The 23,585-nt window shown below is 32.4% G+C and overlaps 1 long non-coding RNA gene across 1 annotated transcript; it reads left to right on the top strand.

The window, feature by feature from the left end:
* The first annotated feature begins 13,401 nt into the window (after positions 1-13,401).
* LOC130807688 (uncharacterized) lies at positions 13,402-23,287 on the top strand. The gene is made up of 4 exons (XR_009040643.1): positions 13,402-14,816; positions 22,494-22,619; positions 22,738-22,819; positions 22,903-23,287. It is a non-coding gene; the product is annotated as an uncharacterized LOC130807688 (long non-coding RNA).
* Positions 23,288-23,585: the final 298 nt, after the last annotated feature.

Here is a 23,585-nt window from a genome sequence, read left to right as displayed (position 1 = left end):
TCATAATTGAAATCCATAATTTAAAATGAAATACTTGTTCCCAAACACTACATTAAGTATTTTCACTTTCCAAATACAATCTTAACTACATCCTTCATTGTAATATTTTGCAACTTGGAATTCTTCAACCATTGATGTACTATTATTGAAGCTTTTGGAAGGTATTTCTTTGAATCATCAAATCATCTTGTTCATCCTTAGATTGAACTTAAAAGAGTAACTTATATCCTTACTTATATTGTTTTCAATTCATGTCATTTAGTTATCTTTGATTGTTTGCCTTTAGTTTCATATATTCATGCTTGTAGTTCTTCAACTTATATTGCACTCATCTCTTTAGGATACTCTAGTTTGATTTATTCATCTATGATTCTTGGCTTGTTTGCTATCTACAATTTCAATATGAGTATGAGTGAGTAGTTTGTTTTGGCTTAGGTTAGGCATCATCACTATGTATGTAGTTTGAATTGCTTTCTTTACCTTTGGATTGGTTGTGTTGTTTATGGTTTAAGATGGATTTTGCTATCATGTTGTAGTGTCGTTGAATTGAGGGCGAGAGTCGATTTTTAACGATAATTTATGCTTAAAAGTTAAGACATCTCCGTGAGAATAGGTAGATGCTTTGATTGGAAATGTTGAATATGTGCTTCATGTCTTAAATTATGCTTAGCTCCATGAGAATAGGTATTTGAGTATGTTTAGCAAGCTTTTGTTGCTCGAGAGAGAACATTAGTACTTGTGATATGTTCTTCCCCATAACAAAATATCCATAACCTTAAGTCAACATTTAGTAAACACTACTTTGGTGAGAAAGCCTAGCCTATGCCTCTTAGCTTATGGATCATTTTATCCTTGCTTTTAGTTCATTGTATCCTTATTTACTTTTATGCTTTAAGTACTTTTAATTGCTTGTTTAATTATTTCTATCTCCAAACATCATATTATACGTCTTCGAACACACTAATCGATCGAGAAACTATTAACTTAACCCCCACTCCTTGTGGATTCGACCCGCCCTGGTGTGGCCTAGAAGAAGCTACTGGCCCGCTGCATCCCAAGCCACTTGGTTTAGACCCCTCTGACCTGCTGCTAACTCCGCTGTGGACAGTCCCTGCCAGCACCATTAGCAGCTGAGTGACCCTAGTTGAGGGCCCTCATCACAACAGCCTTGAAGCTCCAAAGCCTATTTGCTATTTTTGGACAGTTCTCTGTATCCAGCTAGCTTCATAGGCATGTTTTGTGCAAATTTGTTTTTTGTAACAGTTACGATAATTTAGCTCTGTTCAAGCCGCATGTGGCTTTTTTGGGAAACCTCGACTTCTCCTTTGCACATGAAGAGTGAGATGGTGATACCCTTCCTAAAAGGTGAGCCCTAGTTTTACATTGATGCAACCCATAAGGAGAACTCTGAATTTCCAGGTTTATTCCTTTCTTGTAGTTTGTTTTTTATATCGATTAATAGAAAACAAATTTGACAATAATAATAATAATAATAATAATAATAATAATAATAATAATAATAGTAATTCAAGATTATCACTTTTGTTCTTTCTGAGATTGTTTGTTAACAATAGTTTGTAATTTCCAATATTAGTAGCAATTATTATTATTAGTCATATGTAGTATATATAATATATGACCGTATATTTTTTATAACTTTACTAAAAATAGCTTTGAGTAATATTTTAATTTATTTATTTAAAAAAACAATTTTTATAAATATATTGTGTATTTTAGTTTAGTGTAATTTTTGAAAGGCCCTCAAAATATTATTTTGCCTAGAGCTCCAAAAGGACCGGCCCTGTAGGGTATGATGTTGTTATGTTTGCATACTTTATTAATTTGGTGTTTATAATTTTCAATTAGTTGTTATATATATATATGAGATAAAATTTTTAACTTATAGTAGTTGTTTATTATAATAGGTATTTATTATTTGTGAAGTATCTATTTAGGTTTTATGAAGTAGGAGTATTAATCTGCAAAGAAGGGATTTTTGATATATGAAGTAAATGTTTATTAATACTCATTAGGACTTTATGGTGTTACATTTAGGTGTTTATGATAACATATATATAGGTGTTTGCAATATATAAAGTAGCTGTATATGGTACACTTAGTATGAGTTTGGGATTAGTGAAATAGGTGTATTAAATTTACAAAGTAGGGGTTTTTGATATTTGAAGTTAGTGTTTGTTTAATACTACGTAAGAGATATTGGTCATTCTTGTAGGTTTTCATGTAATCCTATTTAGGTATATTTGCTATATATTTGTAACCATTACTTTGAATTTTACGAAGGATTGGTTATTACTTCTTAAAGTAAGTGTTAAATTATATGGATTTGGTATTTTTTTTAGATAATAACTAGGTGTTTTATTTATGCATAGCAGGTGTTTTCAGTAATGAAGTAGGACTTTAAACTAAAGTAACTAGGCACATATATTAGCTATGTTAAATGTTCTCTGGTATTGCAGTATGTTTTTTTTTTCTAATAAGCAGGCATTATGTATACTTGATTCAGGTAATTTTGAACATTTTATATTGTGTATTTTTTGTAACGTAGTAGACATTATTTATTATATAAATGACAAATGAAAATCCTTAAATATAAAATTGCTAACAATATACATCATATAATGTGTTTGTTTGGTGATCTGAATCGAGCTTCTTATTCTTTGTAGACGCTTGATTTCTCTCCTATCTCCTTTAATTATATTTTTTTAGCTCTTTGTGATTGATTTTTTTTTTTCGGATCTAAGACAACAAACTGTGTATTTTTAATTGATGATTGGACTGGCTCATCTTGGACCGTATCATGCTTCGTTGTTAATAATGAAACCAATTTGTATGCTTTTACATATAGCTCTTCAACAACATTTCTAGCTTCTTTAGGATGCTGTGATTTTTAAAACAGATTATAAAACTTACGCCACATTTGGTGCCTTCATTGCATTGTGACTAGCCTTTGTTTTTGTCATTGTCTTCATTATGACTTTCACCTTGCCTGTTGAACATCTTTTCCCATACTTTCTTTTTGGAAAACTTTGTCCATTGTGGTAGCATGTACTTCTCTAATACTCTTGATATTGAACGATTATGAAGTATTCACAAGCAATGACAACATAACCAACCACATGTCTTAAAGGTTTTTTGCATATATGTACATTTCACATTGACATCACCTTGTAAGTTGAGTTAAGTTACAGTTTCTTAACGTATTAAATTGTCATCTATCCACACTCTAAACCACGTGAAATTTATAATTTTTAAAGTATATTCAAAACTATATTCAATAATAAAGTAGGTAGTTATATCACTTAAAGTAAAAACTTTTAATAGTTCAAGTATATATTTATACACACCAAAGTAGGCATTTGCACAAGTAGTAGGTATATTACAGTTTAAGTAGTAAGCATTTATTTCAGTAATGATGATGATAGGCATTTTGGTTAAATAATGTAGGTGTTGATAATACCCAAAGTTTGTATTTTGAGCATACAAATACGCATTACTATTGTTGTAGATATTAATTCTCCAATAATAAAGCAGACATCTATACTAGTTAACGTAAGTATTTTTATACTCAAATAGATGCTTATAGATATTAAAGTAATCTCTAATAGAGAACATACTTCAAATAGGTAATAAAATGATCTAGTTTTAGTGGTAGTTATTAATTATTTCCAATGTTCGCCAGAAATAACATCGTTTGACTCAAAAAGCTCTCACATATTTGAGTCAAATGGTGCCATTTCATACGGATAGAGAAACTATTAATACTAGTTAAAGTTGGCATTTACTAAAACTATCTTAAACTCCTCTTTAAAGTCTCTAAATAAAGTAGTAGTGTAGAACTTTGACGTATGTTTAAACAATCCAGCAATTTTAAGGTTGGATGATGGTTTTGTTTTTGAGCAATAGAATTTTGAACCAATCTTTCTTTTCCACTGTGTTATGGAAATTCTTGAAATATCGAGTTAGATTTTCTTTTTTTGCCCTCAAAACCAAAGGCATTACTTGTTGAATCACTTCTTTGCGAAGATATTATACTTGTTGAAAAGAATCTTTGCTCAAGTTTGTACACCACGTGTATCATATTTTATACACACGTTCAAACCATTTGTAAATATCTTTGTTCTCTTTTATTTTATAAGTTATGGCCATGTTATCCTAACATCTTTGAAATTCATTCTCTCTATTACACCCCATTAAACACGAAAAACATTCTTGAAATCAACATTTGACTTGATAATCCGAACGATATTTTTCAACAAGTGTCATAAGCATAATCAAATTCTTAGTATTTAGGAAGATTTGTTTAATATATTGATAGTTAAACTATTAATAACTAGTTTAATGCCCGTGCATTATTTTTAAATTTATCATATATATAGTACAAAAAGGTTAATCTTTCCCAAATTGTAGTATTATATGGTATAAAATGTCTTGAAATATTCTAATATTAGGTTAATATAGTATATTGTGAATTGGAGTAATAAATGAATATTTTTAAAATCTTACCTTTAATTGATGATGATAATTTGAATAAATTATCAGAATATAGGACTGTAGAGAATCAAGAAAGCACTTATTAATGCATAATTATCTCATTTATTTTAATTTGGAGTATTTAAGGTATATGAATACAATTATGACCTTATTCCTCCCCATATTTTCAGTAATATCTTTTTAATTCTCTGATTGAATTTCAAATTTGATTTAACTATGATATTTAAGGCAGAATATAGATTATACCTGAAGTTAAAATCGTTAAGATATTAGGATGATATTTTTGCATACTCGGTTGGAGAAAATTTTGCTTGAAACTAAGGTTAATCTTTCCCAAATTTGCATATTTGCATCTTTTGGAGTATTGTGAATTGGAGTAATAAATGAATATTTTTAAAATCTTACCTTTTAATTGATGATAATGTTTTCAACAAATTATCAGAACATAGGACTGTAGAGAAAGCACTTATTAATGCATAATTATCTCATTTATTTTAGTTTGGAGTATTTAAGGTACAAGAATAAAATTAGATCTTATTCCTCCCCATATTTTCAGAAATGATGATTGAGCAAATGATAATTGAGCAAATAAGAAAACAACATTTAAACTCTAAACTTCTAAAGTAAATTATAATTGAGCAAATAAGAAAACAACATTTAATCAAGGAATTTAATTAAGGAATATGATTTAAAGTGACTCGCGGAAAATAATTAGAATTCCTCAACTCTCATTCTACATCTGTCACGTGTCAAAGTAGTTCCTGAATTAGTATATTACTATGGTATTAACAAATTTTACCTCCCTAAGTAAATATTTATAATATTAAAGTTGGCATTAAAACTACTAATAGTAGTTATCTTTCTATAACCAAGTAAATATTTATAATATTAAAATTGGCACTTAAAATACTCTAAGTAGGATCACAAATAGGTATTTAAATTGTTAAAGTTGTCTTTTATACCTATTCATATACACTTCCTATGGTAAAGTCTTGATTAGTATATATTGAAATCAGAGACTTATTATTTATAACTTTCTTGAAATGTCCAAGAATCTATTCAAATGGTTCTACCATCTCATCGTCTATAAAGGAACAACCAAAATATAGCAGTACTCCGGTGATTATTGATTCCTACAATGGGTCCACATATGAGATTGTATCGATTTATATGTTGTATCAAATATTACGATATCTCCATAATAAATACTGCAGCTTTCCCCATCATACGATTACACCAAAATAATGTTGTCAGTTGTCCCAACTCGTTTAACTTAACATGATAGTATAACTCCAAATGTTTTTATCCCTCCTCTATTAATTGTTCTATCACCGTTTGGGTATCATCTCCCTTGATATCCTTCATCCTTAACATGTTTGTTATTAATAATTAAAACATTAAAATCATACATACCAATTAAACCATAATTAACTACATTAAAATTTAAATATGTACTTAGCATATACTTACTTAAGACAATGTAAATATGTAATTACTACACATCAAATGCATTTTCAATCTAACATAGTAGTTATTTTGACGTATTGAAGTAGGTTCTTATTTATTGTGTAGTATGTGTCTAGCGTTTGTGTTGTAGGAGCTATGTTTCAGGTGCTTATGATTTGTCTAGTAGCTGTTTTGTGTAATAAATGGCAGGTGTCTAGGGGTTATAGAGTAGGTGTTAAATAGTTTTGTCCTTGGTGGTTTAGATTATGAAGTAGGTTATATGTTATACTAAAGTAGATTTTTATGCATTTTATGATAGTTATTTTTACATGACAGTGTAGGCATTTATTTTAAAATATACGTTTCAAATGAATAAAGTAGTTATAGCAGGTAATCTTGAGATTAGAAGTTTAAGGAGCATTTAATTACTTGTTAACAAGGTTCATATGATCTGATTAAGTATTTCCAACAAACTCATCTCCTCCTATACAGGGGCGAAGCTAGAAATTAAGTTAGGGGGCCAATTACTGACTGGCAAAAAAGTTTTTTTGGAATGATCTATTTAATTTTAATGTAATTAGATCAAAATCACGTTCAAGAGTATATGGATTAGTATCATCATCCAATTCAATTCTTGAAAAATTTAGCGACAAAAATTTTTCATTACAATGAACTAAGATTTTTCATAAAAAATTAATTTATATGGTACAAAAATATAATTTCTACAGTAAAAAAATAACGTAACAGCCAAAAATATAAAATTAAAATTCATATTTTTTTTTTCGATAAAGTTTTTGTTACTTTGTTAATCAATATTATATACTATGCATGTATTAATGAACGCAACATCCTACTAAACTTGAAGAGAAAATAAAAAAATTACTTGATTTTTAAAAAAATAGGTGACATTACAACAAGTAGTTTGATCAATTATTATTTTCTCCATCGCAAAATACACGCAATATTTGATATTATGGTAACAATATCATTGATCAATTCACATAAATATATGCAACTTAAATATTTAGAGCTTGCAATGGTTAAATTCTAATCATTTAACAATAAAAGTCAAAGTAATAAAACAAGGATAAAAAATAGTATTACTTTAAAAAATTTTGATATCTACGTAAAATTTTTTTTTTCTATTACATGTTTAACACATGTAAGTCCATAAAACAATTAACTCTATTGTTAAAATTATAATTATTTTATTGTTCAAGCTAGTATTACAATAAATATATTATCCTAATTTTTTGAGCTTTCTAACTATTTCACTTTTTAAGGAAAAGATGGAGTATTAAGTTATTAATTTAAAATAAAAATAAGTTTAAAAAGTTGATTCAATTGTTTGTGTGGAGACTTAAACCTTAAACCATAGACTTTGGTTAACAACATTCTAACCACAAAGTCATCCTTGTTTTTATGGTGTATAAATTGTAGTAATACATCATTATCATCCTACCCAGTGTATCTCGCTCATAGAAAACTATGGACAGTATCTGGAGAGGAAAGGACGGCGGCAACTCATACCCATAAAGGAAAGCACGGCCAAAGGAGTCCCCCGACTCGAAAAAGATTAAGAGAAGTTTCTGCAACGGGAAAGATAAATAAAATGCATATAGATAACATAAATTAGTAAAAACAATTAATAAAAATGAAAACAATAATACTAATACTAATAATAATAATAGAAACGAGAAAAAGCAAGAGAACATGAACACCAATAAGTAATCTAAGAGGAAATCCGTACTCTAGAACATGAATATGGCGTCTCCAACTACCCCTATCCCTAGTCAGGTCCTCAAAGAGGTTCAACTCATGCTAGTCAACTTTTATTGGCTCATCCCAAGTTCTTTTGGGTCTTCCTTGACTCCTCTTATCCTCTACTATAATGCTTTCTACCCTCCTCACACGGGCGTCGAAAGTCTTTCTCTGCACATGTCCAAATCACCTCAATCTATTTTCACGCGTTTTTCTAGAAATAGGTGCAACCCCTAGTTTGTCTCTAAACTCTTAGTTCCTAATTCGATCCATCAATGTGTGCCCGCACATCCACCTCAATATACGCATTTTTGTGACTCATCTGTGTGAAAATAATTTATTTATATGCTGACTCAATTGTCTCTGCCGCCTAATCTCCCAACATGCTCAAGAACCGAGAGACACAGGCGGTCATCTCACTTGTGCGAACAAGGTTCAAAACACTATTTAGACTACAATACGTCTTTCTATAGCATTAGCATCTTATGTTCAAAAATCTCCGTTACGGGCCAACATTTTGTCCAATATAGCAAAGCAGGTCTGATTGCAACCCAGTAATATTTTCCTTTTAACTTGGAACTTCCTATCACATAGCACCGCGGTGGCTGCTCGCCACTTCAGCTACCCCGCATGTACACGACGATTTACATCTCTGTCAATTTCCCCATTCCTTTGAATGATCAATCCCAAATATTTGTACTTGGTCATACTTTTAACAACTTCTTCACCAATGGACACCTCTGGCTCACCTACCGGTGATGTCCCACTAAAGTCACAACGCAAATACTCGATCTTCGTACGGCTAATATGCAATCCTTTACCTTCTAAAGCTTTCCTCCACTCATCCAATTTATTTTTAACCTCCTCTTTAGTTTCTGCTACTAGCACGATATTGTCAGCGAATAACATGCACCACGGTACCGTCACTTATGTTTCTTTCAAAGCTTGTCATTGCACTATTGATGTTCTCGATAAGTTCATCATGATCTCCTGTTAGATATTGTAAATTTGTAACAGTGTCATTTGAAATAAATGAACTAACTATTAAATACCTTCAACAGTGCAAATCACAGTTCAATGCTGTAGTAAGCATTCAAAAACTATATAATAGGTGTTCTAAATGTTATAGTTGGCAATAGAGATGACAATGGATACTGCACCCAACTGGAATTAGTGGACTAGATCTGTTCGGTAGGTAAAGATCCTAAAATTTTGGGCCCAACGGATACAGGAAAAATCTGGATTCTTGACGGATCCGGATTCGAGCTTAAAAAAAAATTCGGACCCAGACCCGCAGATGTTTAGGATCTATTTATTTTTAATTCCTATATTCCTAACCTTAAGTCCCCAACTCCCCATTCTCTGTCTCTCATTTCTAGTTCATATACTCTTACAACAGTTGTTTCTCCGTTCTCCACCTTAATTTGCTTTTTCTCTTTTCTCAACTTCTCACCATTCTCTATCTGAGTGTCTCTATTCTCACCTGTCTGACGACTCAAAGGTTATCGATAAGTTGTGGTACTCCTCTAACCTCGATTACCACCGTCCACATGCAGGATGTGGGTGCTCTGCGGACTGCGGCTCTGCCTATGATACCCAATGTACTCGTTTTTACTTCATGTTGTTTTCTATTTTGTTTTTAGAATGATTTGGGATAATATAGTGATTGATGTATTTGTTTTCTCAACCATGGCCTAATTTTTATTCTACCAATTTCATCTCTTTGGTTTTATAAATCAATTTTAGGACACTCATTTTGTTAATTTCTACTTCTATGTTTTCTCATTGTTGCAGTCTAAACTTTTTTCGGTTCTCGTGTTAGCCTGATTTGTTCTCTAAGTTCCTTTCCTTTCTTCTTTATAATTGCTAATTCTCATTATAATTTGAATGTTTATGCTAATTTGATGCTGAAGTTAGCAATATTTTGAACTGAGTTTGAAATTTTCATTTTGCATTGTTTTCTGTGATTGTTTATAAATATTGCTTGCAAGTTGCAACATTATCTTTTTTATATTGAAATATCAGACTTTTTTTTTTTGTTTTTTTTTTTATGTTTATGTTATGATTGATTTTCAGTCTAATATTTCAACAAGTATTGATTCATATTGCAATGTTTGATAAACGAATTTCTATATTCATCTCTCTCTCCTCATGAAATTTCTATGGCAATCTTAATACCAAGTAAAATTCAATCAAACATACAAAAATTCTGATCCGGATTCGGATTTGAGTCTTCCCTTTGAAAACGAATTTGAATCCAGGTCCAACTAGATCGGACCCATTGAAATCTTGCAATTTCAGTATCAAAATAGGCATTATAAATAATTAGCATGTATGAGTAGTGATTATAATAGTAGGCTTTAAATATATTTCTAGTAGATTTTTTTAGTTCTTGTAGTAGCTATTTTAAGATATACAAGTAAACTAACAACATGTTATAGGTATGACCAACAATCAATATCCACATAACAAGATAAATGAGGCAATCCACTATGTAAGTATCAACTCAACTATTTCTCATTTTGATGTACTTCTCAATGCCTTTACCATTTTCCTTCTCTTCTTTAATTTCATATATTCTCTTATGTGACAAGAGGCCACCATATTGAGGTTTGCAAGACCCACATGGCAACACCTTAGCCAAGGACGGTGACGGTCATGCCGGCGTCCAATGGCAAAGTATGATCATACCCTCGTACAACGACCATATACAGATGATCCATGCCTCCAAGAACTAAACCAACTGGAGTACCAATCCAGTGGAGTCACGATAAACAACCAACTTAATATCTCATCAATAAGGGACACATTCCCATTCATAAAACATAATTCAAAACTTATCAATAAGGAATTATTCTCATTCCATCTCATATAATCCAACATTTTACTCTCGCGACATCAAAACCCATTCTCTACCATCTCTACAAACCGATCCACACTTAAAACAATAACTTAATAATGTTTAATAGCAAATCATAGTCAACTTAATTCATATAATATTGTTACACAAAGAAAAACATATTTAAGATGCATGCAAGAGTTAGCTACTGCGTGTACTTACCTGCAACTGCAAGATAACAAGCCGCAACAATCACTTCGAAGGAGGTTCTTACACCCCTCTTATGAATCGGGCACCTATACATGTTTAAAGTAAGACTTGACTTCCTTTAGGAGCTACTTGCTCTATTAAGTACCCTACTTCGATCCTTACAAGCCACAACTCGTGTGAATATGCAATCTAATCATACACACAACATATTTACTCACAAACAATGCCATCAATTAATCTAACTATAACATTAGTTTCCATTAAATTCTAAAACAAGACATGTTCAAGGGAAAAAGATTCAATTTATACACTTTTGCAATAAAACAAGACTATGTGGCCTTAAATCATTTAATGTAGTGTATTACACTTGATTTCAATGCATAATGATAATGATTTTCAATCAAATTTGTTACATTCCTCAAGGTTTGAGGTGACAAAGCATAAGAATAAAGCAACTAGCAGCTTAGGCATCTCATAACCACAACAAGAAATTAGTTTTGCGACAATTGCATACTAACCACATCAATTAAACTTCAACCATGTTCCACAATTACAATGACGACATTTATTCACCGCAAGCGACACATGATATAATGATTCATTATTAATAATTTTATACAATAATTATTTATAAGTAATTTTATCACTAATTCTTTATCAGTAATTTATCACTAATTTTTTATTAGTAATTTTATTACCACCAAACCAACAATAATCACATTCACCACCATTGACATAATTGATCTATATTTAACTATTAAAAGTGACCAACAACCCTGACTATTTTTGATCATCAAAACCACCATTATTAATCAAAAAAATAACACTTATCAAAAGTTTCTATAAAAACTACCTTCAATTTCATCCCCAACACAAACCCTAACTTATTCATTTTCAAATCTCACTTCTAACACTTACCCATTACAAATTCTATCAAGATATAAACTAATTAAAACTAAGATTCATGAATATACTCAAAACTTTAAAGATTAAGTTTAAAGCGGCCGGTCTGGAGGTTGTGGTGGTGATGGTTTGGTGTTGTGAGGAAGAGAGATGGAGGAAGGAAAAGAGTAAAGGGAGGTTATGGAAGAAGGGAAAAAAAGGTGTGGAGTGTTTACTTGAGTTAAATTTAAAAACCACACTCATAATTTACTTGTGTATATTATCTACACGACTCAAAAAATATAATCCTAGCCCATACTAACTTTGATTTATTGTAATAATAATATTAATAACCAAAATTATAACAATAATAATCATTGACTACTAAAATTAAAGAAATAAAAAAAATGTATATATCTAAAGGCTGATTTATGATAATAAATATATTAAATTTTTTTTTCAAATTTTTTGAAAAATAAATTTACAATATAGACGTAATAAATTACGAGGTGTTACATAAGGTCTTAATTATATTTATAGTAGGAATCCAAAAGGCATGTAATAGATGTTTTTCATGCTGTGATAGATGTTTTTAGTGGTTGTAGTAGGTGTTTACAAATATTAAAGTAAAAACAATATTTGTAGGTTTTCTTAAGTGATATAGTTAGAATTTTGAGTATTAAAGTATACATTTTAAATAGTTATAGTGGCTATTATATTTATAATAAGTGTTTTAAGCGATATAGTTGGTAATTTATAATTATAAAAGTATGCAGTATATTTATAGTAGTAATTCAATTAGCATGTTACACTATTAAGTACTAGCATCAATCCAAATAAAAATAAAATTTGATATAGAAATTCATGAATGATATTATAGGTGTTTTTAAGTGATATATAGTTGGCAATTCAGGTTATACATTAGACATTTTAAATAATTATAGTATGAATGTGTAGTATTTATAGTTCTAGGTGTTTATTAAAATTACAGTGGGAAACTGGGAATTCTAAAAAGCATGTATAGGTTTTTTTGTGCGTGTAGTAGGTATTTTTAGTTCCTAAAGTAGCTATTTTTAGATATATAAGTTAATAGATTAAATTTATTCATTAATGCAAATCATAAGTTACTATTTCAATAGGCATTCAAAAACGATAAGTAACATAATTAGCAATGAAATACTAAAGTATGCATTATAAATAGTTATAGTATGAATGTATAGTAAGTAACTATATCAATATAGTTTTAATATATTTAGGGTAGGAATTATAAACGAATGAAGTAGGTGTTTTTTTTATGCTTATAGTAGGTAGTTATAAATATCGTAGTAGATACAATATGTCGCATACAACATTGATCTTGAGAAATTCCTTCATCAATAGAATTCATATTGTTTTCTTTATTCGTATTCGCATTATCAAACTCTATCATCAAATTTTCAATTGACAATTCTATTCAAACTATCAACAAAATAGTTAGAGAAATTTGTACTGAAATTCAGTAAAATAAAAATTGAATTTAAAGATACTAAAAACCTATGAAATTCAGTAAAACAACATATTATCGAACTCAATCATAATTTCTTCTATGACAATCATTCTTTTCTTTTTTTTCGTTGTTTTTGCAGTTCGTAAATGAAAGAAACGAATGACAACAAATAGTTATTTTGAATTTCATGAAATTAAACATTTAAAAATGATTTGTAATATTTCTATTTAAAAGAAAAATACTTCCTTCGTCTCTTTAAAAAAGCACCACTTAACTTGAATATGTGAGAACTTTTGAGTTGAATGGTATTTTCTTAGAGAGGCAAAGAGAGTATTAAATATAATGGGCTGGGCCTATGGGAGCCGTCTATTAAAGAGACTAACTCTCAAGAAACCCGCCGATAATAATAACTGATGACTATTATTCAACCCATCATAGAACACAATCATAAAATAAGTATCTACACATTTAAGACCCACAAAACAATTGATATATTAAGCTCAAATCCTTTAACTTTAATTATAGGGCATAAGAACAACTTTAATAAATTACAATGACACATATATATTTACATATAAGCCCAATGTTGGACTATGATCAAACATGATAGACATAAAAATAGTATGGATCAAGTCTATAGAAAATTTGAGGAAAATAAGGTTATTTTGGTCAAAAAAATTGTAAAATAAGCTTCGAAAAAACTTATTTCCCTAATAAACACCTCCTAATTAAATGCTAAGGTTTTGTTGTGTTCGTTGTTACTAACAGCAGGTCATTACTTAAGTCGAGTCGACAAAAGTCAGCCAAAAAATTGCTCGCTATTAGTAACAACGGGCCATATACAAACAAAAGCTTAGATTAAGGTTTATGGGAAATTAATCGTTCGTTGTTACGAACATTGGACCATTAACAACCCAAGTCAATGACAGGCAAAAAAGTCAACAAAAGTCATCCTAATCGCCCATATTAGTAAGAATGGACGATCGATTGGCTGACTTTTTTTTGACTCTGTTTCAGTAGTCGACCGCGGTTAGCAACAACGAACAAACTCCATACCTTAGGAATGGGCTGAAGACGCTTATTTTGGTAAATATGTTTTTCCAAGCTTAGTTTGGGAATATTTTTAAAAGAAAGGTTTATTTTGTTTAAATTTCAAGTCTATAGAAGACTTTTATATTGCATCGAACTATTGGTTTGGATTTCGATTCGTAACTTTAATCATAGTAGACTTGCGGGCTTGCGGCCTTATGAATGTATTCTTGAACTTGTCTATCAACAATGGGTTTTCTTTTGGAGCTAATTAGTAACTTGTTACACTAAAAAAAAAGTGCATATACAACACTTAATTAAGTGTGGTAAGGTATTTGCATTTACTCATGCTTAATAAGTGTGGAAATAGTAACCTTACTTATAAATGTGGGGAAAAGCATATCTAAGACAAATGGATGAAAAATTACCCACACGCTTATAAGCGTATTACTCACACTTATAAGCGTGGGTATTGTCTAATTAAAATAAAATGTAGATTAATAGAACTATACACACATTCATTTGCTTCCCCTGCTCGGCGCTTCACACCATTGTTTTTGCCCTAATTTTTGTTGTTTCACGCCCTCACAATCGGAATTATTCATCATTTTCACATACCTTTCCTTATTTCTCCCAAAATATCCAATTGAGGTAATTGTTTGCATTTTTTCGTATTTTTTTCTGTAATATCGAATGGTTATACAATTTTAATTTTGCTTTTTGATGTTGTATTGCAATTAGAAATGTTTGTGTTTTTCACAACCGAAATTCTTCATCAATTTGGGTTATTATTCGTTTTCTTTGTAATTCCAAATTGCTGCCAACCGAAATGTTTGTCTGGAACTCAACCAAATTGCTGCCAACTTAAGACATGTTGTCTTTATTCTGGAACTCAACCAATTTGTTGCCAAGCCAAATGGAAAATACCCACCAACAGAATTGCAATTGAAGCCAAATTGAAATCGACAACCTTCGACATTTTATTTTCATAATTTAAATAGATGGATGTTTAATTATGTTTATCCAGTTGTGATAGTTTATGAAATTAACCAACATACATTCTAATTTGTGATAGTTTTTTTTTTATTTTCATAATTTAGATGTATTTTTGTTTTCCTTCATTCTACCCTTGGTATGTTATGACTTTCTTCTTCCTTTTCTTTTGTGGGTGTTTCTTAGTTGTTGTTGTTCTTATCTCTTTGATGAAATTCTTGTGTTGGAATATATAATTATTTTATCCTTTTGCTCATGATTCATGTTGTTGCATTTTATTTTTAGATTTTGAGACCTACTAATAAGTAATCAAAATAAAGTAAGAGTAATGTTAACCAATATTTCAGGTCTCTTAATTTAAGTAAAGGAACCCTTTGTTTATTGGGCACCTTGTATAACAGCCCAGTAGTTGTTGTTAGTACTCGTGCGTGTAGCTGTTAGTAGTTGTATTGTGGGTGTAACTGTATTTGTTAATAAAAATCAATTAATATAGATCAACAAGTATTAACTTGTCAGCTACAACACTTAACTGGTATTTACTATATTGATTTGTTCAGTTAATACAATACAAATCAGTTAAAGTGTTGTTGGTTTTGATCATGCAAGTAAGATCATAGTGCCATTGAACTTGTAGCTGTAGCTGTACTTGTAGTTGTTATACTTGTAGTACTTGTGGTGTAGTTGTTAGTTGTTGTGCTTGTAGTAAATGTGTTAGAATTGTTGCTCAACACAAATTGGTAAACTATCGCAGAATTGAGTGCGAATGTTTAATCAAATTGTTGATAGATGCTGCTTTGTGCTTTGCACATTTGCTTGCTCTGTTGGTTGCTCTATTGCTGATTTGCTCAACACATTCTGCTCTGTTCTGTGGTGTTGATTTGTGTTGTTGATGATCTTCAATTCAGTGCAAATTAATTGTGAAATTATCAGTTGCAATTATCTGCTGCTGAACTATGCAATTAGTTCATGATCTGTTCTGTGGTGTTGATGAGCTGTCGACTGTGCAATTATTTGTTGAATGTGCTGTTTTGATTGTGTTGTGCTGCTGACTATTGTTATGAATGGTATCATGAAAGGTGTGACTTGAGTGCACAATTGATGTGTGCATTCATGTGTGACTCTTGGGATGGAATCTAATGAGTGTATTGATGTGGATGTATTAAGTTGAGTCTTGATGATTATGCTTTATGATGGTGATTAAAAGTATGAATTAATGAGGTAATGAACTGTGAGTTAATCATGGGAGTTATGGGACTTAATGAAGAAGTGTAAAGGTATAATTCAAGATGCTCTACTATGCAAGTCGAGCAATGCTGTCAGAAGCTCTCTGAAGTGCCGCTCGACTAGCTTGCTCGACCGAGCGAGCTTCAGGATAGGTCGAGTGAGCAGACAGAATGCAACCAGAAACTTCCTGTAGCCCGCTCGACCAAGCCGCTCGACTGAGCGAGCCTCTGTTTTGGTCGAGCGAAGTCTTTGATGCTCCTAGGATGCTGTTTTTGACTCTTCAAGTACTTGGGGATGTTTCATTATCATTTATTCATAGTTTTAATGTACTTAATGTTACTTAGTGAGATCTCTCCTATAAATAGAGAGTTCTCATATACTCATAAAAATCATCAAACAAAACCCCTAAGCCAAACACATAGCCTTTTGATTTTATCTCTTACTCAATTGTAATACTTCATTTGTAAGAGTGCTTTATACTCATTTGATATAATATAAACAAGAAACATCACACGACGGAGGACGTAGCCATCATTGGGTGAACCTCCTTAAATCTTTGTATCTCTTTGCAAGTTTTACATTGTCAAACATTTGTTTAGTTCATTGTTATTGTTATTGTTCATTAAAGTTCTTAGCATCGTATCGATCTTGGCAACTATTTCAATTGGTATCAGAGCCAAGTTGTTATTACGGTGTCTTGAGAAGTCGTTGTTGGTGAAACATGTCTACAATGAAGCTTGACATAGAGAAGTTTGATAGAAGTGTGAATTTTGGCTTATGGAAAGTAAAAATGAGAGCCATTTTAAACCAAAATGGTGTGCAAAAGGCCACTGATGGTGTAGACAAGATGCCGAAAGGAATGACCGCGGCGAAATGGGAAAAGATTGATTCAAAGGCTCTATCGGCGATCCAATTATACCTTTCCAATGAAGTGCTAAGAGAGGTTGTTAAAGAAACTACAACCAAGGGGATATGGGAGAAATTGGAATCACTCTATATGGCCAAGAGTGTTACCAATAGGCTACTTTTGAAAAGTAGACTCTACGATCTTCTCTTGGAGGAAGGTAAACCTTTAAAACCTTACTTAGATGAGTTTTATTCCATTGTTATGGATTTACAAAACATTGATGTCAAGCTTGATAATGAAGACTTGGCTATTTACCTCTTATGTTCTCTACCCCCTTACAAAAATTTTAAAGAAACTCTACTTTATGGTAGAGATAACTTGAGTAGTGATGATGTGAAAAATGCCTTGACACAAAGGGATCCTATAGATTCACAATTATCACAAAAATCACAAAGTAGTACGAGTGATGGGTTGTTTGTAAGAGGGAGGACACAAGAGAAAGGTTCCACTAGTGGAAGTGGAAACAAGGGTAAAGGGAGGTCAAAGTCACGGGGGTCTAACAAAAATAAGACTTGCAACTATTGCAAGCTTAAGGGCCACATCAAGAAGGATTGTTGGAAATTAAAAAAGAAAAATGATGAGGGGGCTAGGAAGGAACTAGCAATGCCGATGCTAGTTACGTGAATGATAGTGATGATAGTGGTATATTAGTTGCCATGTATGGGTACAAAGATAGGAATGAATGGATTCTTGACTCGGGGTGCACATTACACATGACTCCCAACAAAACTTTCTTCCAAACATTTGAAAGTGTTGATGGGGGAAATGTAACCATGGGAAACAACACAACTTGCAAGGTGGTTGGTGTTGGGAGCATAAAGATAAAGATGTTTGATGGGATGGTGAGGACCTTGACCGATGTAAGGTATGTTCGGTGTTTGAAAAAGAATCTCATATCTTTGGGTACTCTTGATAAAATCGGGTGTAGAATCACTTGTGAATGTGGAGTAATGAAGGTTGCTAGAGGATCACTTGTGGTGATGAAGGGAAAGTTGAATGGGAGTTTGTATGCTCTTGAAGGATCAACTATCCTAGTTCGACGAACATTTCCACGAACACAATGTCCGATCATGACACAAAGCTTTGGCATTTGAGACTTGGTCACATGGGAGAAAGAGGTATGTTTGAACTTTCCAAACAAGGTTTATTTGATGGGAAAAAATTTGGAAACCTTGGGTTTTGTGAACATTGTATTTATGGGAAACACAAGAGGGTTAGTTTTAAACCCTCCATACACAACACTAAGGGAATTTTAGACTATATTCATTCCGACTTGTGGGGGCCTTCAAGAAAGCCCTCCCTTAGTGTTGTAATTATTTTTTGACCTTTATAGATGATTTCTCAAGGAAAGTTTGGTGTTACTTCATTAAACAAAAGAATGAAATTTTTGATGTATTCTTAGAATGGAAGAAAATGATAGAGAAAAAGACCGGTAGGAGCATCAAGACCTTAAGAACCGATAATGGTCTTGAATTTGTTGATAACAAATTTCTTCAATATTGTTCTAGTGAAGGTATTGTTAGACATAGAACTTGTGCAGGACGTCCTCAACAAAATGGTGTTGCGGAGAGGATGAACAAAACGTTATTGGAGAGGGCTCGGTGTTTGCTAAACCAAGCCAAATTGGGGAAGCAATTTTGGGCTGAAGCGGTGGCTACGGCATGTTATTTGATCAACTGCTCACCTCATACCGCCTTAAAATTCAAATCACCACAAGAAGTGTGGTACAACACTCCGGTAAATTATTCTAGTCTTAGAGTCTTTGGTTGTCCGGCATATATTCATGTAAATGATGGTAAGTTAGAACCTAAGGCTAGAAAATGCATTTTTGCGGGATATGGAGAGGATGTAAAAGGGTATAGGGTGTGGTGTAATGAGTCAAAAAGGATAATTACTTTTGGAGATGTTGTATTTGATGAAAATAGCATGTTAGTCTCTAGTGTAGAAAAGCCCATTGATAATGTCGTAAATAATGATGCACAAGTGGAGGTTCAACCTCCCAATAATAATGATGATAAAATTGATGATGATGATGTTCAACAAAGGTCTCCTTCTTTGTCAAAACTAGGCAAAGAAGGAAGATCGTGGCTCCAAGAAGGTATATTGAAGAGTGTGATTATGTTGCATATGCTCTCAACATTGCTAGTGGGTTGATAGCCATGAAGTGAGATGGAATCTCTTGCTAAGAATGAAACTTGGAATATCGTTGAAGCACCAAAGAAAAATAAAATTGTTGGGCGCAAGTGGATATTCAAGAAGGAGGGTCCTTCTAGTGGTGTTCCTCCCATCTACAAAGCAAGGGTAGTTGCAAAAGGATACTCTCAAATTAAGGGTGTTGATTTTCATCAGGGATTCTCACCGGTAGTGAAGCACTCGTCTATAAGGGCACTACTTGCTTTAGTGGTGATGGAGTATTTGGAGTTGCATCAATTGGATGTAAAAACGGCGTTTCTTCACGGTGAGCTTGAGGAGCAAATTTTTATGAAGCAACCAGAAGGTTTTGAGGTAGCCGGTAAGGAAAGTCATGTGTGTAGATTGAAAAGGTCATTGTATGGGTTGAAGTAATCGCCAAGGCAATGGTACAAGAGGTTTGATTCTTTTATGATTTCACATTATTTTATAAGAAGTTCTTATGATGTGTTTATCTTAAGAAACTCAAAGATGTTCTTTGTTGTATTTGCTCTTATATGTTGATGATATGCTAGTAGCTTGTAGCTCTTTGTTTGAGGTGGAGAACTTGAAAGTGTTACTTTCAAGTGAATTTGATATGAAAGATCTTGGTGAAGCCAAGAAGATTCTTGGAATGGAGATTTTGAGAGACCGAGCTAAAGGTGTCTTATACCTTAGCCAAAGGAAGTACATTGAGAGAGTTGTGCAACGTTTCTCCATGGATGATGCTAAAGGTGTGTCTACTCCTCTTGCTTCTCATTTCAAATTATCCAAGAGGTTGTTTCCACAAACAAAGGCGGAAGAAGAGAAAATGGTAAGAATCCCATACACTAATGCCGTTGGTAGTGTAATGTATGCCATGGTATGTTCTAGACTCGACATAGCTCATGCGGTGAGTTTGGTAAGTAGATATATGTCTAATCCGGGGAAGGGACATTGGGAAGCACTTAAGTGGTTGTTGAGGTATTTGAAAAGTACTTCTAATGTTTGTCTTATGTATGGGAAGGATTCAAGCGAGCTAACCGGGTTTTGTGACTCGGACTATGGTGGTGATCTTGATAGTAGAAAGTCCACAAGTGGGTTCGTGTTCACATTGGGTGGTTCGGCGATAAGTTGGCAATCGTCATTACAAGATGTGGTTGCTCTTTCAACAACCAAAGCAGAGTACATAGCCGTTGCCGAGTCATTCAAGGAGGCAAAGTGGCTCAAAGGTCTTGTTGGTGAGATGTGTAATAAGGTGTGTTCGGTAAGTGTGCATTGTGATAGTCAAAATGCAATTCACTTGGCTAGAAATCAAAATACATTTCATAGAAGGTCCAAATACATTGATATTAAGTATAATTTCATCCGGGATGAAGTTGAACACATAAGGGTGATTTTGAAGAAAATTGATACTAAAGAAAACCCGGCTGACATGATGACAAAGCCATTGCCTACAACCAAGTTTGATTTGTGCGTTGACCTGGTTGGTTTAGCTCCTTGCTTGAAGTAATGCCCTTTGAGGCATTTGAGGTGTGTATGTTATTTTTTGTTTATATTTTTTGTAAGATGAAGTGGATTGATGAATGCTTTGACTTGGGTGAACTCATGTCAAGGTGGAGATTGTTATGAATGGTATCATGAATGGTGTGACTTGAGTGCACAATTGATGTGTGCATTCATGTGTGACTCTTGGGATGGAATCCAATGAGTGTGTTAATGTGGATGTATTAAGTTGAGTCTTGATGATTATGGTTTATGATGGTGATTAAAAGTATGAATTAATGAGGTAATGAACTGTGAGTTAATCATGGGAGTTATGGGACTTAATGAAGAAGTGTAAAGGTTTAATTCAAGATGCTTTACTATGCAAGTCGAGCAATGCTGTCAGAAGCTCTTTGAAGTGCCGCTCGACTAGTCGAGCGAGCTTCAGGATAGGTCGAGCGAGCAGACAGAATGCAACCAGAAACTTCTTGTAGCCCGCTTGACCGAGCGAGCCCCTGTTTTGGTCGAGCGAAGTCTCTGATGCTCCTAGGATGCTGTTTTTGACTTTTCAAGTACTTGGGGATGTTTCATTATCATTTATTCATAGTTTTAATGCACTTAATGTTACTTAGTGATATCTCTCCTATAAATAGAGAGCTCTCATACACTCATAAAAATCATCAAACACAACCCCTAAGCCAAATACATAGCCTTTTGATTTTATCTCTTACTCAATTGTAATACTTTGTTTGTAAGAGTGTTTTATACTCATTTGATATAATATAAACAAGATACTACACACGACGGAGGACGTTGCCATCATTGGGTGAACCTCCTTAAATCTTTGTGTCTCTTTACAAGTTTTACATTGTCAAACATTTGTTTAGTTCATTGTTATTGTTATCGTTCATTAAAGTTCTTAGCATCGTATCGGTCTTGGCAACTATTTCAACTATGATGTTGATTGTGTCGTTTTCCTGCTGACTATGCTGCTAATCGTGATGCTGATCTGCTGACTGCTGATTTGTGCTGACTGTGCTGATTCGTGATGTTGCACTAGTATTAACAGCTTCTTAATACTAGTGATTTGTATTGATTTGTGCTGATTGTGTTGTTTCTGATCTTCAAGTCAGTACATATTAGTGATTGCTTCTGAATACTAGTTGCAAATCAATACAAATGTGTGTAGTTTTATGAGCTTTTTAAACTATTTATATGAATTAATATTAATTTTGGTCAAAGACTGACATGGGCGAATTGGCTATTTTGAGAACACTCTGAACCCACTACGATGCTTTAGTTAATCTTGAGAGTATGTTTTCAGGCTCTTATTGATGTTAATTATGGTTACATGAAAATTGAATAGTTTAACTTATCCAAAATTATACCAACTCTCTTGTAAAGCCCTAACTGGATTGAAGCTCTAGTTGATGTCTTGATTGAAGCTCTAACTGGAGCAGATCACTAGTGTCCTATTCACAAATTGAAGCTCTTATGTTAAAGTATTAATAAGCTGGACTCAGAGACAATACCAATATTTTAATTTTACAATCTGTGTGTCTACGCTTCAGAGATGCTGTTCTTAAGAATTCTGATCAGCAAATAAAGAACTTAGATGCAAAGCTTGATTCTCGGACTTTAAAATACCAATGATGCTTGGGAACTGGAACTGTGGGTTTTTTAAGAAATGTGGCGCGGTAAAATACCAATCTATAACTTTTTATCCACAATTAGTTGATTATGGATGTAAAATATGTTTACTAAGATAAGATTATATAACAGACTGACTAGACATAATCAACAATAACATTGCAGGGAAGTATGAAGCTTTGAAAGCTGAAAGAGGCATCTGCTGCGCTAGATATGCAAAAGGAAATAGAAGAGCTCAAATTGCAATGTACTAAATAAAAAGTACATTTTCTACTGTTAGTCTTGAGTCTTGCCATTGGATGCTACATCTAATGAAACTCTTTGCTGCAGGAGGAGCATGATTCGTTTCATGATCTTGCTGATAGAATGCTTGAGGATAAGGACAAAGATTTCAAGGCTTTTGTACATCAACAGTAAACTTCAAGGTGCTTTAGATTTAGATCTTAAAAATTAAATTATTACTAAATGTGTTTAGGTGGTTATCAAGAAATAAATACTTTGGTTTATGAAGACAAACACAAGTACCAAACAAACACAAGCATCCAATAGCATTTATGAAGACGTTGTACATTGGTTTTAGTTTTGTAATGTAATATAATGACAATGATATTGTTTTTGAATACTTTTCATGAATAACATTTGTCATTAAAAACCAATCGTAAATAACATAATGAGAATCATTTAGTGATATTGGGATAATGAAATATCATTGTGTTGTTTTGTTTGATCCAATATATTAGGAGAATATTGGAACATGACACAAATTAAAAATTTGACAAAATAGGATAATAAAAAATCATAATTTCCAATAATTACACTTGTTTTTCCATTTCTTTAGTGCTAATCAACTAATTTTTGGCAATTGATTAATCAGTACTTGTTGTATTAAAAGAAGGTTTAGTTGTAACAAACTGAATAATTAAGTAGGAAGTAGGGATTAAGGATTAGTACTAGTAAGTGAAGCTAATTAAGTAGTAGTGTGTAGTACAAGTTATTAGTATAAGTTGGTAAAA

This window comes from Amaranthus tricolor, chromosome 3 (assembly GCF_026212465.1).
Source record: "Amaranthus tricolor cultivar Red isolate AtriRed21 chromosome 3, ASM2621246v1, whole genome shotgun sequence".
NCBI lineage: Eukaryota > Viridiplantae > Streptophyta > Magnoliopsida > Caryophyllales > Amaranthaceae > Amaranthus > Amaranthus tricolor.
This window is presented reverse-complemented; position numbering and strand designations above follow the sequence as displayed.